Source organism: Lutjanus erythropterus, chromosome 16 (assembly GCF_056507025.1).
Source record: "Lutjanus erythropterus isolate fLutEry1 chromosome 16, fLutEry1.hap2, whole genome shotgun sequence".
Taxonomy (NCBI): Eukaryota; Metazoa; Chordata; class Actinopteri; order Lutjaniformes; family Lutjanidae; genus Lutjanus; species Lutjanus erythropterus.
The window spans coordinates 1446286-1463524 of record NC_139332.1 but is presented as its reverse complement, the minus strand read 5'-3'; positions in this window follow the sequence as shown (position 1 = coordinate 1463524).

Genomic DNA, 17239 nt, shown 5'->3' with positions numbered 1-17239 from the left:
CTTCAGAGCTGGTTTCTGGAGCAAAAAGTCAGTAAACTCAAACCTGCTAAAGTGCAGCGTATTAATAATAGTTTATAGAGATTTGTGATTTAAAAATAAATGAGGTGTTGCATCACTAGTATAAATCTATATGATTGGATTGGAGTGTGTCATACTGTTTAATCCACTCTAAACAGAGTGTGAGTGGTTGTTTGTCTTTGTGTGTCAGCTGTGTGATGAACTGGTGACCTGTCCTGTGTACCCTGCCTCTCACCCAGTGTCAGCTGGGATTGGCTCCACAACCCCAAAAATCACTGTTGTCGCAGCCAATCATAATTATTCAGCTGATGTGATTTAGTTTTCATCTCTCTACTAATTTTGCTATTATTAAGAAATGAAATGCATTTATTCAGGAGAATTTTGAATATATCTGCAAGTATTGATTATAAATAAAAATGAATAGCTCTTAATAAAAATTTAAAAAGCTCTTAATAGAAGCCATGAACAGCAAGAGATATATTGATTTATATTTTTCTTGATATCTTGATATCTTCCACGATACACATGATTCAATTCATTGACCTGTGATCAATATCAGACAAAGTCCATTTAAAACATTCAGCTACATTTATGTTAACTCAAAAAAAGGATTCAACTTGTGATTTTACAATTTTATGCTCAAACTCTTCCAGACATTAGTGACAGAGACATGGGAATTTCAAAAACAAGTCCTATCTTAAAGATGACACTATAGATCAATATTTTCACATCAATCATCATCAGCTGAACATCGATATGTCATGATATTTATCGTCACAACCCTGTTCACAATGCTGAGCATCTCTGGAGCTAATTTAGTTTAGAGCTTGAGATCTGTACCCTAACCCAACGGAACCCAACGAGCTTGGGTGGGGTCAAATTTCTTAGGTATTTCATGGTCTTACTTTGGGTTTGAGCTGTGTTATTATTATTATTATTATTATTATCATTATTATTATTATTATTATTATTATTATTATTATTACTACCAGTAGTAATAGTATTTTTATTTTCATTTTTCTCCCCAATTTTGTTCTCCCCATGTTTTGGCCCTGTCACTGCCAACTCCTACTCTTTGGTGCATAGAGTGAAGCTTGTTCAGGAAAAATGTTGAGCTGTAATGGGTTCGGGCTGAATACGCTAATGAAGGATGGGTTCAGGTTGGTTTCAGACAGAATGCTGTTGGGCTTGGGCCTTTTTAGGCTGAACTTTTCAGGCCCAATTAAAGTTCTAGTTTCATTCTGTTTAAAGAAGCAGTGAGACCTAATGAATGAGATCTAATTTCACTCATAATGGCAGAAACAGAGAAGAACTGTCCTTTCCAAAGCTTTATCCAATCACCATGCTCCTCTTTGGCAGCTGTAATACCAATCTGTCTGACAAGAAGTTGCAGTACTTTGCTAAAACGTGAAGATGTCAAAGAGAACAAATTGAGCTATGAACATGTGACAGGCCACACAGATATGTATTAATCAGTCCCTCCAGGATTTCACAAGCTGTTTTGGGGATTTTTGTTGCCTAAAATGCCTGATGTCATTGCAGCTTTTCTAAAAAACTGTGATGCATGTTGCAATGTTTTGCAATGAAATTGGGGGACAAATGAAAATTGCAAAGTAAAGTTGCATCATTAAAATCAAAGGCAACTTGTTCCAGGGAGAATAAAACTGCACTTTGTTCTGAGTGCTAGCACGAAATTGTAAAAAAGCATAGGAAAAATAGTGAATAATAAAACACTGAGTCGTTTCACTGAGATGTACATGTACTGTATAAAGTTTTTGTGGGGGACTGCTATGAACTCACAGGAAGCTAGGGTGATTGGTCCAATTTGCAGACAAGTTGCAGAGTTTGGACAAAATTGCAAGGCAAATTCACAGGGATTAGTTGAATTTGTGTTGATTGTTGCAATCGCAGCTTCCTGGAGGGACTGATTAATAAACTGTACAGTGAGTGTCTGTTCAGGACATCTTGCTGGATGTCTCTTTTATCAAAATTGCTCCAAGACAAATTATGAGCCAATATGTGATAGAGCACACCCACATGGACCAATAAATGCCCCAGAGCCTGTGCACCTAAAGCAGTGAAATTCTGTCCACCCGGTTTAGAGATACATGTTTTTGGCATTTGTGCCACCCCTTATTGATCAGACTCAAAATGCTCTGCACACCCATTCCCAATGATTAAGGATATCTGCCTCGACTTGTGATGATTGGACAAATGGACAGTGAGTTATTGTCAGTTTCCTGCTAAGCTCCACCTTTGTAAATGATTGTATTGATCCATGTGTTTGAACCAGTCTGGATCTTTTATATTGTCCATCTTGTCTGACTTTTATGGTCCAAGAGGCTTGTGAGATTGATATGTGTCAAATTTCAACTCAGTCAAGACTCAGAGTGGTTATTTTTTGGGCTTTTTGCCTTTTATTTAGATAGAACAGCTGAAGATATAACAGGAAAGTGGGAGAAAGAGAGAGGGGATGACACGCAGCAAATGTGCCGCAGGTGGGAATTGAACCAGCAGCCACTGCAGAGGATTGACAGCCTCAATACATGGTGTGCATGCCCTACCAACTGAGCTATAGGGGTGCCCCCTATCACATTATCTTGAAGAACTACACGCTGTTTTTGTTTGAAGTGCAGGGAACAGCAGTTCAGAGTGATGATGTGTCAAATCAAATCTGTACTGAGTACTAACATCAGAAACTAAATGTGCCACTCAATCAAACCATGAATTGAAAACTAAAACCAGTTTCAAATGTAAAACTTAACAAGATCTTAAAATACCGTGTTCTTTATTTTCAGGCTTCAGTTAGAAACACTGACTTTAGATCTGTTCAGACAACGTCGTACAAACGAGGTTGTTTCAAGCATAGTGAACCCATGAAGCCTCTGCCTGCCTCAAGCAAAAGTGCTGTAGAATTTTTTATGGCTGCATTCAGACCAAAACCACACACACACACACACACACACACACACACACACACACACACACACACACACACACACACACACACACATCCCTCAGAAGATTAACTGCAGTCTAAGTTATTATAAACTGCTGTGTAGTGTTTTGGTGTCTATGAAGCCTTCAAACTCATGGATCTGTTACTCACAGTGAAATTCCTGAATTAGATTTCATGTGTCAACGGTGCCTGAAGCAACATGCTCTCAGCAAAACAGCCCCCTGCATTCCAGGACTGATCTTGATCTGTACAATTAATTGCTTCAAGACTACAAAAACACCAAATGATAAAGTTCCTGGGACTCCTCAGAATTAAAAAGTTTTTTTAAGTTCAAAAGTGGATTTTGGATGTATTGTTTTGCTCACGTCAGATGTGGAAAGCAATCTGTTTAAGTGTAAGTCAGTGTAAGACTTCTTTACAATGTGTGACATCACAGGCTGTCCACTAGCTGGAGACAAACAGCCATGTGTGTTTCAACATACACCTTTCACAAAGGGCAACCAAGACATCTTACTGACATTGTTTGCACCAGCACTGACAGCCAGTGGTTTTTGAAAAGTAAAGGAAAAGCAATGAAATGACTGACTTGAACCGCGCTAAATGTGCTATTCTGAAAAGGCAGTGGTGAACACATTCAGTCAGGGCTTTAGCCAACAATAGGGTCAAACCATACAGATGGTATTTTAATGAGCTGATTCCAGGGTAATGTACAGTATAAGCAAGCATGTTTACACAGTCATATTTTACCATAAAAAGATGGCAAACAAAACAGACAGTGGCAGCTGGAATGTGATAAAACTTACATTCTGAGCCATTATTACTTTGATTCTGGCACCAACAACCCAGTAAAATGGCATTTTAGCCTATTTTTTCCCTTTGTTTTCCTTCCAGCTGACATAATCATGGTGTTGGTCAAAAAAAGTCTACTTCACATTATGACTGACAGCTGAGCTCTGCTTATGATTGAGTCAGTCAGCTATGTGGGCAAGAACTCAAAAGTGCGGCTCCAGTTCTGTTCACTACTGCACAGACTGCAGCTCCAAAAGACATCACCAACTGAAGATGGCAGCACTCGTATCTGGGATATTTAAGTTTCATTTTAGTGGGAGGAAGTGGAGCTTCAGCATCCATCTTTGTCTGTCAATGGATCAAAAACAGAGACATTCGTAATTTCATCTGTAAATATACTGCTGGTCACTAGTTGCGGTAGCTTCCAGGAAAAATACAGAATGTGTGGGATACATCAGGGAGAGAGGAAGGAAGTCAGTGAACATGACAAAATGCAGCATGAATAAAACCTAGATACAGGAGGCATCCTAATCAGATGTCACCCGGGCTGCCTCTTTTTGATGTACTAGAGCAGCAATTCTACTCTGAACTTCTTCCAGATGTCCAAGTTCTTTGCCTTATCTTCTAAAGCCAAGTCCTGCCACCCCTTGTATCCATAACCTTTGTCTTTTGGTCACTACACAAAGCTTATGACCATAGCTGAGGGTTGGAATGTAAATTGACTGGTAAATACCATCCCTCATGAACAAAAACCTGAGATACTTAAACTCCTTCACTTGTGGCAGCAGCTCAATCCAAAGTGGACATAGCAATCTACTGTTTTCAGGCAGAGGATTATAGCCTCAGACTTGGAGGTTCTGACCCAGCTGCTTCATACCTGACTGAAAACTGCACCAAGGGTGTGCTGAAGGTCGCAGTCTGAAGCCAACAGAAATCCACATCACCTGTTAAAAGCAAAGCTGTAGTTCTGGGAAACTGTCCTCACTGTCCTCCATCATAAGATCCTGTCCAAGGTGAAGATGATATCCAGCCCTGGTGGAGTTAACACCCACTGAGAACATGTTTGACTTTGTGCTAAGGGTACAGACACAGCTCTTACTTTGGCTATACAAGGATGGCTCGTAGCAGTGGTCCCCGTACTCCATACTCCCGCAATATCCTTCCACAGGAATCCCCAGAAGACTGAATGGTAAAACCCCCATGAACCCCCACTAACCCTATAAGGTTAAATAGTTTTTCCAGTGTTCAGTGGCCAGGACAGAATCTGCATTGCTCCTCCTGAATCAAACAGATTGTCAAACACGAATGGGATCAGTTTGAGCCTCCTTTCAAGCACTCTGGAGCTTTCCCGGAGGGTTGGCTGAGCAGTGTGACACCATGATAATTGGAGCACAGCCTCTGGTCCCCCTTTTTGAATATGGTAACCACAATCCTGGTCTGCCCCCCTATGGGTATTGTCCCCAACCTCCACATCACACTGAGTTTTCTTGGTGTGTCAGCATCTGAGGCAGAATCTCATCCACACTCGGCACCTTGCCTCAGAGGAGCTTCTTGAATACCTTACGGACCTTTGCGAGGGATATATGGGTAAGGCCTCCCCCAAGCGTTCAAACTCTGTCTCCTCCACAGAGGATGTATTAGTCGGGTTCAGTAATTACTAAAATTGCTCTTTTCACTGCCTAACAATATCCCCTGTCCGGATCAACAGTTCTCCTCCCCATCCGAACACAACCTGGGCCAAGCCCTGCTTTCACCTTCTGAGGCAAATTGTTTACCAGAACTCCCTAGCCAACTGAAATTCCATCTCTATTACCAGCCCAAACTCTCCAAGTCCAATTAAAAAAAAACACCACTCAAACCCCAAGTGGCCTCACACCCTAGGCACCTCTGGAAATGAAGATAGTCTAGCCACCCCCCCGGTGTTTGTTTCCAGAACCAGTGCTGTATGCAGTGGTGACCGCAACTATATCTAGTTGGTACAGCTTCACCTCCAGCTCTGGTTTCTTCCCCACCAAAGAGGTGACATACCACGTCCTCCGAATCAGCCCATGCTGCCAGGTGTCAGCAAGCCTAGGTCCCTGACTTCGGCTGTCAGCTCCATGTTGTTTTTTTGGACTGTGCCAGGCTGAGGCCCATGTGGAAAGAACCAGACACCAGAGTCTCACCAGCAAGCTCCCCTCCCACATTCTTTAGATGTAAATCTTTATCTGCATAGTAACCAGTAACTTCAGTAACTTAAAGTAAAGCAAACTTAAGTAAAAGTTTTTACTTCAGAAAGAAGTACATTTACCTCTGAAGTAACTATACAGTAAAATACGTGTAGCATTAGCAGAATTCAGCTCTCTCAAAACTATACAGTACCGCACTTGAGCAGGGCAGTGGCTACCTTTAAAGCTGCAGAGCTCTAATACTTTGTATTCTTTCTGGGACTTTGGGAGTTTCTGCATAATGAGGGGGCTGAGGGGATGGGGGGCTTGTTACAAAAAACTGCACAAAAGGCGGCTCGTTTATGGACTAATTATCATGGTGTCAGCTCATGCAGTAGGTGGGAAGTCACCTGAAGCCAACTAGCCAGTCACAAGTGAGAGGTAATCAGCAGAGGCACCGATACACATGTGCAAATGCAGGTAAGAGACCATTGCCTGCTGAGGCAAATGCACATAGTCAACTAAACACACTTTACTTGGCATGGATTTCAGCTTTGGTGAACTCTGACCAGTTAAGCCTTAACCAATAGCAAACAAGTATATGTTGTTGACTCCTCTTGGCTGCATCCTGCACTGCCCACAGTCAGCTTGACAAGATACTAATTTGCCTTGGCAGGCATGTATGACTGTGCTGCAACACAGAATGATTCAGTTGTGTGGCAGCTGAGCTCTAGTTTCCAAAGGAGGTGCTGAGTGGATTATTGCTGCCAAATTTGTGTGTGACTGACAAAGGAAGTTAACCATACCTGTCTATAGGAATTTCTGTAGCAGTTTCAGCTGAAGCTTCCAGGGTGGAATAGTTAGCTCATTTGTTTTGCTCTGTGTTGCTTTGAAATGCTCTGTATTACCCAGATACCACTGTGTGTATGTTTGGTTAACAAGCTTTATATTTCTCATATGTAACATTAGGGCACAGACCAAAAAATTATCTTGAGGTTAAAAAAAAACCTACCCACCAGAGGGCAGTGTTAGCTCTTCCCATGGGGCATAGACCATCATTTACCAGAATGTATATAGCATTTGTAATGTAGTTTGTAGTATACAAAGCAATGCAACAACTGTTGGTGTTAAGGAACAGTTGTCACTGTGACATCATGGTGAGATCATTGGTGCATTAAGAACAACATTTTTTGCAGCACAGCTTTTTCTGTCAATACAAAAAACTGTTTTGGTCTCTGCAGCTAATTTCTCTGTTCATAACTATACATGTCTAAATGTTTATACAACTCACCAGTTCAAATTATATTACTGTATTATGGATTAAAGCTGTGCACAAATAGGGGTGTGCACACTGTGAGTGACAGGTGGATGCTGTCACAGGTGGCTAGCTGCTAGGTAGCAGCTTCATTCAGCTGCCTCAGCTCCACTCATGCCTTGAGTTGTCCGAGTCAGGCCCTGCCAAGATGGAGATGGTCAGAGCCACCACACTGTGAGCTTCACAATGGCCCTTCAGAAACCTACAAGTGATACAACAGAGGCTCTGTGCTCTATTTATCATACATTCTACGGACATGCACATGAAATTTTCCATTTAATGTGTCTTGGCATAGATATATATCGAGATGGACAATGTGAGAGTTCCCCAAAAGTGAAGCCAAAACACCTCAATCGCCCCCTGGTTGCTGGCTGCAGTATAGGACATATACCCTGCACCCTCCATGTTAGTAGATAGGACATGGTCCCTACAAAAACATTGAAGTACATGTCAAGTAAATGTTGCCCATAGATGGTTTCTGTCATTTTAGGTAGTTCTTGTCACACTGATGTTTGTTGAAGTGTTCATTTTTCTGATCTGATTTAATTAGTTATTTGATGCTATAATAAGGGGGTTTCACATCATGACTGACAGCTGAGATCTACTCATGATTGAGCTGACTGGCTGTATGGGTGGGGCCTTATTAAAGCAGTACAGACTCTGGCTCTAAATGACATCACCAATAAAACTTTAATTGGGCCTGAAAAGTTGGGCCCAACAAGGCCCAAGCCCAACAAAATTCAGTCCGAAACTAACCCGAACCTGTCTTATTTGCATATTTCAGCTCAAACCTGATTACAGTCCTACATTTTTCTTAACAAGCTTCCCTCTTTTACCAAACAGTAGGAGTTTTCAGTGACAGGGACAATAAATGGGGGGAATTTGAACTGGCAATGACAAAACTGGGGAGAAAAATGAGAGAGAGAGAGAAAAAAACCCCAATACAAACCACCACCACCACCACCACTACTACTACTACTAATAATAATAACAACAATAATTATTCTGCAGCCCAAACCTGATATGAGCACATGAAATATTATAAATATATAGAAATTAAGGCCCGACCGACTCAAACCCGTCGGGTGCTGATCGAGGCTAAGATCTCAAGCTCTACCACTGTTTATGACAAAGTGTTCCCGGGACCCCAACACCATGACGATAACACTTTTATTTTGAAATAACAGAGGGTGTACAGTAAAGGGGAGGTACTGTTGCTGCTCACTTGACTGTACTCAGCGTGTTGGCTCATTTGGTCAGGCCGCAGAGCGGAGAAGAGCGGAGCGGCGTGCAGGCTGGGCTTTGCTGGATCCATCAGTCCTCATGAAGCCTGAGTGAGACAGTCCGGAGGAGACGGTCCTCTGCCTGCTGTCACTATGTTGAAATAGAGTAACAGCTGGATTGTGTCCATCTTGGAGACTATTCATCCCAAAGCCACAGGATGTTCTGCGTCCTCAAAGTATGAGAGAGTTGCAACAGGATCCAAGAAATACAGGCAAGTTTACACCACATACACACACACTGAATGTTATCACAAAGAAGTATGTCTGTCTGTCGGTGTGTGTGTGTGTGTCTGCTCTGGTTCAGGCTCAGTGCTGCAGTCACAGCAGCTGGGTGATATGAACACGGTTGGTTATTATACAGTGACTTTGTGTTTCACAGATGACGGTGTGTATGTGTGTGTGTGTATGTGTGTGTGTGTTGTCGTGGAGGAATGCAGCAGCAGAAGCAGCTCGGTCAGTCAGACACATTCCTGTCTGTCTGAACCTCCACACACACACAGTTTGAGGGGAGACAGTCCGGCTTGGCTCGGCTCGGCTCGGCTCTGCGCGGCGGTCCGTCGGTCAGGTAAACACCAAACGATTTAATGTGTGGATAGAAGCGTCTGGATTATGCTTTTTTTAAATGAATTAAAGCTGGTGTCAGTGTGCGGGCTTAGTGTGTGTGTTTGCTAAAAAGCATCGCGGGCTTCTTGTGTTGCATTTGCATCCCAGAATGTGAGTGTAGATCTGTGTGTTGGGATGGTTCCACCCTTCCACACCGAGCCGCACGGCTTCATCAACACACACTTTGTTCATTCCTGTCATGAAGCACAACTTGTGGCTTCCCAGGAGTGAACTGGCTGCAGCTTCCTCTGCTGGAGGAAAACACAGGATGACCAGTGGGATGATGATGATGATGATGATGATGGTGATGATGATGATGATGATGATGATGATAGTGTGTGCGATCCACTGTGTCAGACAGGACAACAGAGCTCACACTCACACACTGCTCCTCTGAATAATGATTAATGTGATTGTATCTAGGGCTGAACAATTAAACCAAATTTTATTGAAATCGAAATCTGCTTTGCTGCAATTTTCAAATCACAGGAGGTGCAAGATTTGATAAAACCCAGTTTTTGTTTGTAAAATGATTGTGGCACTGCAGAGATGTGCTGGCCTACACATCAGAGTCTACAGACTGAAGAAAACAAACTGCAACTTCAACTAAGAATTATTTTCATTACCAATTAATCTGTCAATCATTTCTATGGTACATTGATTAGTTGTTTGTGCCATAAAATGTCAGAATATAAAAATTAAATTATATCTCAGTTGCAATATCAGTAAAAATTATCGCAATTAGTTATTTTTTCAAAACCATTCAGCCCTAATTGTTGCTGTGTAATTAATGAGTTCACAGTCAGATGGAGCTCTCTGTGTGTGTTTACACTCAGGTACAGTCTGACTGGTCCACCAGTAGAAACTTGTGTCACAATTGGTGAATGTGAATCTTCTCATTTGTCCTCCAGTGGACATGTTTGTGTTACTGCAGTCTTACTCCCAAAGGAAAGGGCATATAAATGACATACTGTGCTATGGAGCATGCACTGGTGATACATATGATATGGTGGTGAATAGTATACGATCAAGTACAGCATAAGTTTAAACTCAGATTTCACATTTAAAAAACAAAAGATATAACAAATTGAGAGGACCATTTAAAATGCATCATCATTAAATGTGCGAACACAAACAGCTGCACAAGCCATCTGCAAAAACAACATTTAATTTTCAATTAATCATCCATAATTTTCATTATGAGAAGGATTCACTGATTAATGTTTTAGTCTGTGACATGTCGGATGATTGTGAAGAAGTTGTGTCATAATATCCAAGGTGACATATTTGGGTGACCTTGGTGTTTTGCACTATTGTCTGGCCTTAACCAACAGTCCAAAACTTGAACATGTTCTATTTGCTATCATAGAAAGAATACAATTCTTAACATTTGAGAAGTTGGAATCACTAAACCTCTGGCATTTCTGTTTATAAAATGACTTTTACAATCAATCAGTTATCAGAATTCTTACTGAATAATTTTGTGTTGATCAATTAATAATTTAACTGTTTAATCTCTCATAAAATAAGTAAGAGTAAGTAAACATGACTCTAACCAAAACAATAGTTAAATCAAACTTTGAGATGAAACAACTGCCACCTCTACGATAAATAGGATACTATTACTATTATTTGAAATGATAATACTATGGCTATTAGTGTTATTGTGTCAGATGTTATTATCAAATATTGTACAGCACTGTAATACTAATAAGTGATAGTTCACCCAAAAATGAAATTTCACTCAATATCAAATAGAATGAAAATAAAGTCATTATCTACTCACCTTCATGCTGACTGAGGGTGAGGTTTAGTTTTTTAGCCCACAAAACACTGATGGAGTTTCACAGGAAAACAGTGTTGCAGAATCTCCCAAACAATGGAAGTGAATGGAGTTTTTAAACGTAAAAAAACACAGAATAAAAACATAAAATGCCTCCATACTGCTCATCTGGTGTAATCCAAGTCTCCTAAAGCCCCAACATGTCTAATAAACAGTGGTGGACAGAAACAAAGTACATTTACTTGAGTACTGTACTTAAGTACATTTTTTGAGTATTTGTACTTTACTTGAGTATTTGTTTTTTTTGGAAACTTATTACTTTCACTCCACTACATTTCAAAGACAAATATTGTACTTTTGACTCCACTACATTTCTAGGAAGGTTGTTGTTACTTTTTGACTAAGCACATCGTTGAAGTCAGCTGTTGCTGTTTTTTCTTTTCTAAAATGCAGTTGGTCACATGCTGTGTTCCTCACAGAAAGAAACTCACAGTAGCTCAAATGGGACTGATGTAAAAGTGGAAATATGTCCAGGCGCACTAACAAGCACAAGCAAGTTCTCCCTCCTTCATTCAAACAAAAAGCAGTAATGGTGACGTCAGGAGAAAGACAAAATTAAATCTCAAGATATTATTATAATTATTAATTATTCCAGGTCGCTTTTAAAGTTGGATTGTTTTTATCAGGGTGAAAAATACCACATAATTCATGTATATATACTGCCTCTGAGGACAGAAAGAAGTTTCAGTTATTTAACTTGGAGAACTTCTTACAGTTGGCTTCAATCTAATTTTATGATGTGATTTTAATACAGTTACATCAGAAAATGAAAAAAAACTGTCCTTTTTGTTTTTGATTGTATTTCTATGTTGAAGTTTTTAGAGGTGTTTCTATAGGCTTTGTGTAGCAGAGTGGTTCTACAAGCAAGTCAGTGCTTCATCAGGTGGTTTCAGAGTTACAAGCTTCTGTAAATGCAACATGACTACAATACAGCATGTATTGATGTCAGAAAATGTACTTTGTAAATTGTACTTTTGAATACTTAAGTATTTTTAAAAACATGTACTTTTGAATACTTAAGTATTTCTAAAACCAAGTACTCTAGTACTTTAACTCAAGTAAAATTTTGACTGAGCAACTTTCACTTGTAGTTGAGTAATATTTGACCAGGAGTATCTATACTTTGACTCAAGTACTGGGGTTAAGTACTTTGTCCACTACTGCTAATAAATGTTATTTACAGCAAGTTTTTTGCCTGAATCTTCACTGTAGATCAGGGGTCTCCAACCTTTTTCCCTCTGAGAGCTACTTTTACAAAATGAAAATGGACGAGAGCTACTCATGTTTTGTAACATTTATTCTCATACTGTATTTCAACCCTAACTCAATAGGCTTGTTTTAACTGAACATTTACAAAATGTCAGCGTCCACAGCTCACATTTTGTATCAAAACATCAGAAACAATATTTAAATCATGTGCATGTGCATTTTGTCTTTCTGTATGTAAATTTTATCTGTCTCACACTATTAAATTGAAATAAGAATGCTGTCAAAACAAAACAATGTAATTTCAAATACAGATATTGTTAACTATTCACTCATCATTTTGTTATATCTGCCCATGTCACTGTATCACACTTGGAAATAAGGTCAAGAACTCTTCTTTGGTGGAAAAGTCATCAAACACCATGCGAATGAAAACAGTTAGCTGGGATCTATCACTGGAGTCCACAGACTCATCACGCTGAATTGAAAACCTGTTCATGTCCGACTCCAGCTGTTTTGCCGCGTCCACAGACAGCGCAGACACTCTCCTTGCCATAGTATTAGCACCAAGCTGTACATCGGCAATAGCAGACAAAATTTCTGTCTATCTTTTATGATCCTTGGATAACGTTTCAGCCACTGCGGTCATGGTCTCTTTCACAATCCCGCCATCGGTGAACAGCTTTTTGTGCTTCGTTCATATGTGCGCCACTTTAAAGGAAGCCTCTGTTGCTGCATTGGCCTTCTCCGTCGGTGTGGCGAACAGATCCTGATGTCTTTGAACTGTTGTTTTCAGCTCTTTTATCTTTTCTTTTCATAGACTGCTACCTGCAGGAAAGTCCTGTGAAAAGTTGCTGTGGACTTGGCGCTCCACATTACACTTTTTACTGACCGACACGCTAACATTGCAGATCAGACACACACACACACACTTGTTGTTAACATTGGTAAAACAAAACTCTTTTTCCCATTCTTCCTGTGTTTTGCCCCTTATTTGTATGCGCTCCTCCCGCGGCCATGACTGCTGCCCATCTCACATCACCACTGACACATCAAGATTGACAGCAGCACAACCGTTTTATTGACAACTAATTGGCAAATAATCGCTTTGTGTAAGAAGGGGGCGGGGCACCTGTGAATTTGATTGGATATAAGGTGGCGGTTGGCCAAGTGACCAATCAAGTTTTCAAATTTATGTATGATTAATAACCCTTTGGCGAGCTACTTGGAAAGGGGCTGCGGGCTACTGGTAGCTTGCGGCCTCCACGTTGGAGACCCCTGCTGTAGATCCTTAGCTGGGAGCCATGTTCACATGCACATGCACACTGTCTGAACTGGGTGTGTGTGGTGTGATGTGTGCAAATGGCATGTTGGGACTTTAGGAGACTTGGATTACACCAGATGAGCAGTACGGAGGCATTTGATATTTTTTCTGTTTGAAAACTGGTCACCATTTACTTCCATTGTTTGGGAGATTCTGCAACTCCATCAGTGTTTTGTGGAATAACAAAGTAAACCAGCCTTCAATCAGCATGAGGGTGAGTAGATAATTACTGAATTTTTCATTTTGGGTGAACTATCCTTTTAAGGCTATTTAATAAAACCTTTAAATGTATTTTTAGATGTAAAATATAATAATACAATTATGAAATCTGAATAAATATCTATCTATATGAACACACAGGGTAGAGGGCGATCTTGCTAACCTGACTCTTTTGTTTATTTAAATAAATAATAATAATAAATAAATAAATAAAGTTCAAGTATTTTGTCAATGATTGATAAAAATGTAACCAGTTCTTGCTGTGGTGGGGTGGGGCCATGATTTTTTTTCTCTCTTTGAAGGGGGACATGAGAGAAAAAGTTTGAGAAGCGCACTGAAACTCAAACCATATCTAAAGAGCTTTGATGAGGTGTGATGAGGCCCAGCTCCAGCTGTACATGAATATTTACAGAAGGAAGAAGGAGAAATGACTTAGCAGTGAGCAGTCTGACAGTCGGCAGGCTGAGAACATTGTAACGTGCTCAGGACCGTACAGTAATTGCAGTCAGTGTTTGAAGCAGTTTTTCCATTTCACTCCGCTTTGTTTATGACCTTGTGGGAACACAAGAAGAACAGCACATGTGTGAGTGTTTCACTACTTTTGTTTGTACCTCATTGAATTTACAAGCTCCCCACAGACATGCGAGGTTTGGAACAGTTTGAGGAGTTTCACTCTAATTATTTTCAGTGGTGATTTACATTGAAACAGGACTATATGTGGTAAACAACCACTGACTAATGGCTGACCAAAGTGAGTTAGGGCAGGGCTAACTACGCCTGGATTCCAGGCAGCCATGTCTCATGTGTAATGTCTCCTTCATGATGACAGATAAAATGCACTTCAGAAGGAAACTGTTTGGTTGTGTCTACAGCAAACTCCTGCTCTAAATCCAGATGGATGCTTCTCTGTCAGAATGTTGTAGAGGGTATGCTCTGAGGCTCTGAAGCTCTGCCAGAGAACATGCCACGAGTAATGTCGCCTTTACTTTCTCAAGTATTTAGCTGCAAATCGAGGCGAGGGCAGCCACTGATGAACACATTTTAGATAGCGATCTGCTTCTCTTCTGTTACAACAGTTTCATATTTCATGATCTAGCAAAGCCATTTCTAGTACAAAACTCCTCATTGCAAGTATATCTCTCTGTCACAAAGTGATGAAATCATTACAACATGAATATGTAGGGTAGTGTTTCCCAAACTTTATTTCTGGGGACACACTTTCTAAAAATGACAAACCATCGTGACCCAATTCACAGCAGGCTGTGGGAGAGTTAATTTGTACATAAATGAACATTCGTGACCATTTCACTTTATACTATCTTGACACATGCATATACACAAATTAAATACTTGATGCTGCAATGAACTGGCAACTTGTCCAGGGTGAACCCCGCCTCTTGCCCAATGTCAGCTGGGATAGGCTCCAGCCCCCCAGCAACCCTTCAAGGATAAGCGGTTATGGACAATGAATGAATGAAAGAATAAATACTGAGTTAACAGGTCATCTTATTGTTTTTATTTCTTCTCGTCAAGAAAACAAACCTTAAAAAATTGAGACAACTTGAAATTTCAAGACAACTTACTGTAATAGGTTTTTGAGTTTTGAATTAAATTCTTAAAGGGATAGTTCATCCAAAAATGAAAATTCAGTCATTATCTACTCACCCTCATGCTGATTGAAGGTCCGGTTTAGTTTTTTAGTCCCTAAAACACTGCTGGGAAACTGTGTTGCAGAATCTCCCAAATAATGAAAGTGAATGGTGACCAGTTTTTTAAATGTAAAAAAGCAACAGAATAAAAACAGGAAATGTCTCAATATTGCTCATCTGGTGTAATTCAAGTCTCCTAAAGTCCCAACATGCCAAGTTGACTAAAACACCATGTTTTTAGCCTGGACCTTCACTGTAGATCCTTAGCTTGAAGTCACATTCATGTGCACTTGCACACTGTCTGAACTGGGTGTGTGTGGTGTGACAGTGTGCAAAGGGCATGTCAGGGCTTTAGGAGACTTAGATTACACCAGACAAGCAGTATGGAGGGATTTTATGTTTTTATTCTGTTGCTTTTTTACATTTGAAAACTGGTCACCATTCACGTCCATTGTCTGGGAGATTCTGTATTTCTGTGAAATAGGAGTAAACACGCTCCAGTCCTTGGGGACACCAAATATTGCAATAAAGGGACAGTTCTTAATTTGGTTGGGGCTGGGCAATATATCAGTATTATGTTGGATTGTAATATGAGACTACATATTAAGATAGATTTTGGATATTGTTTAGAGTCATGGCAGAAGTGTTGCCTTCTCCTGGTATTAAAGGTGGTGTTAAGGGTAGGGTAGGTGGTAAGTGATGTAATTTTTGACTGTTCTAGGTGTTCTGTTATTTGCCTTTACCCTATTATATCCACATTACTGATGATAGTTTATTAAACAATCTCATTGGGTTAATATTTTGTGAAAGTCATCCCTACAGTGTTGTCACAATATCAGGATATTTGGTCAAAAATATTGTGATTTTTCACTCGTTTTGTCACCTTAGCTGTTTCTACCCCTTGCAGTATAAAACATATAGTCAGTCACAACTACATGATTACAATGATTAAAAGTATTGACCAATATGAAACTTCACTATTGTGGTTGTTCACTATGTCACCCAATCCTAATTTCGGACAAAAAAATTAGGACTGTATAACTGTATAACACTGAGGTTGAATAAAACGTGACTTACGGTAAGTTGCATGAAGAAGCATGACTACTATTGTACTTGTCCTCTACATCTCGATATATTTCAGATAACCAGGCTTTAGAGAAGTGAGCCTTGTGCAGACCAGTATGAATTGGACACAAGAAGTGCTTCTGTGGGTCCTATCAGTGGCCTCCTCACTAAAGTTGTTGCCCAACTTGTGCTCCCCAGCTGCCTGTTATGTTTAGAATAGTCATCAAATGGCAGGAGCTCAGAGATCTTTGAGATCAATGACTTTTGGTCAGGGTTTAGTTCAAAGACATCTTTCCAAGACTGCTTAGAGGGACATCAGAGGTACTTTTAATAACTCAAAGCCCCCACACTCACTCATTTCATCTCAACATGCATAACACGTTAGAGCTGTTGCAGTGAATTTCCCCTGCAGTTATTTAGGTTGGCTAAACAGAGCGGTGTGAAGTATTTGTGCCATTCTTTTTCCTGTGTTTGCAAAAGAATTCTTTGATGATAAATGAAGTGATTTGGAGCAGTAACATATAATAAGTATTACCTTATCTGTGGATCTCACCTCACTTCCCAAGCGATGGTCTGAGCAAACTAGCTGCTGGGTGGAACTAGCCATGCTAGCTGTACAACATGTTACCATGAAGTTCAAGAGGTTAACTGACAAAACATGGCAAAATGTACAGCTTCCAATTTTGAAGCTGGGTTACAGTTGGACTTGATCTATCACTGAGTATAAACTGTTACTGGCTCTTGTATTACTCACCAAATTTTTTGAAGGATTGATTCATTCATTTAACAGCCATTGAAGTGATGAGAAAAAGAAAAAAC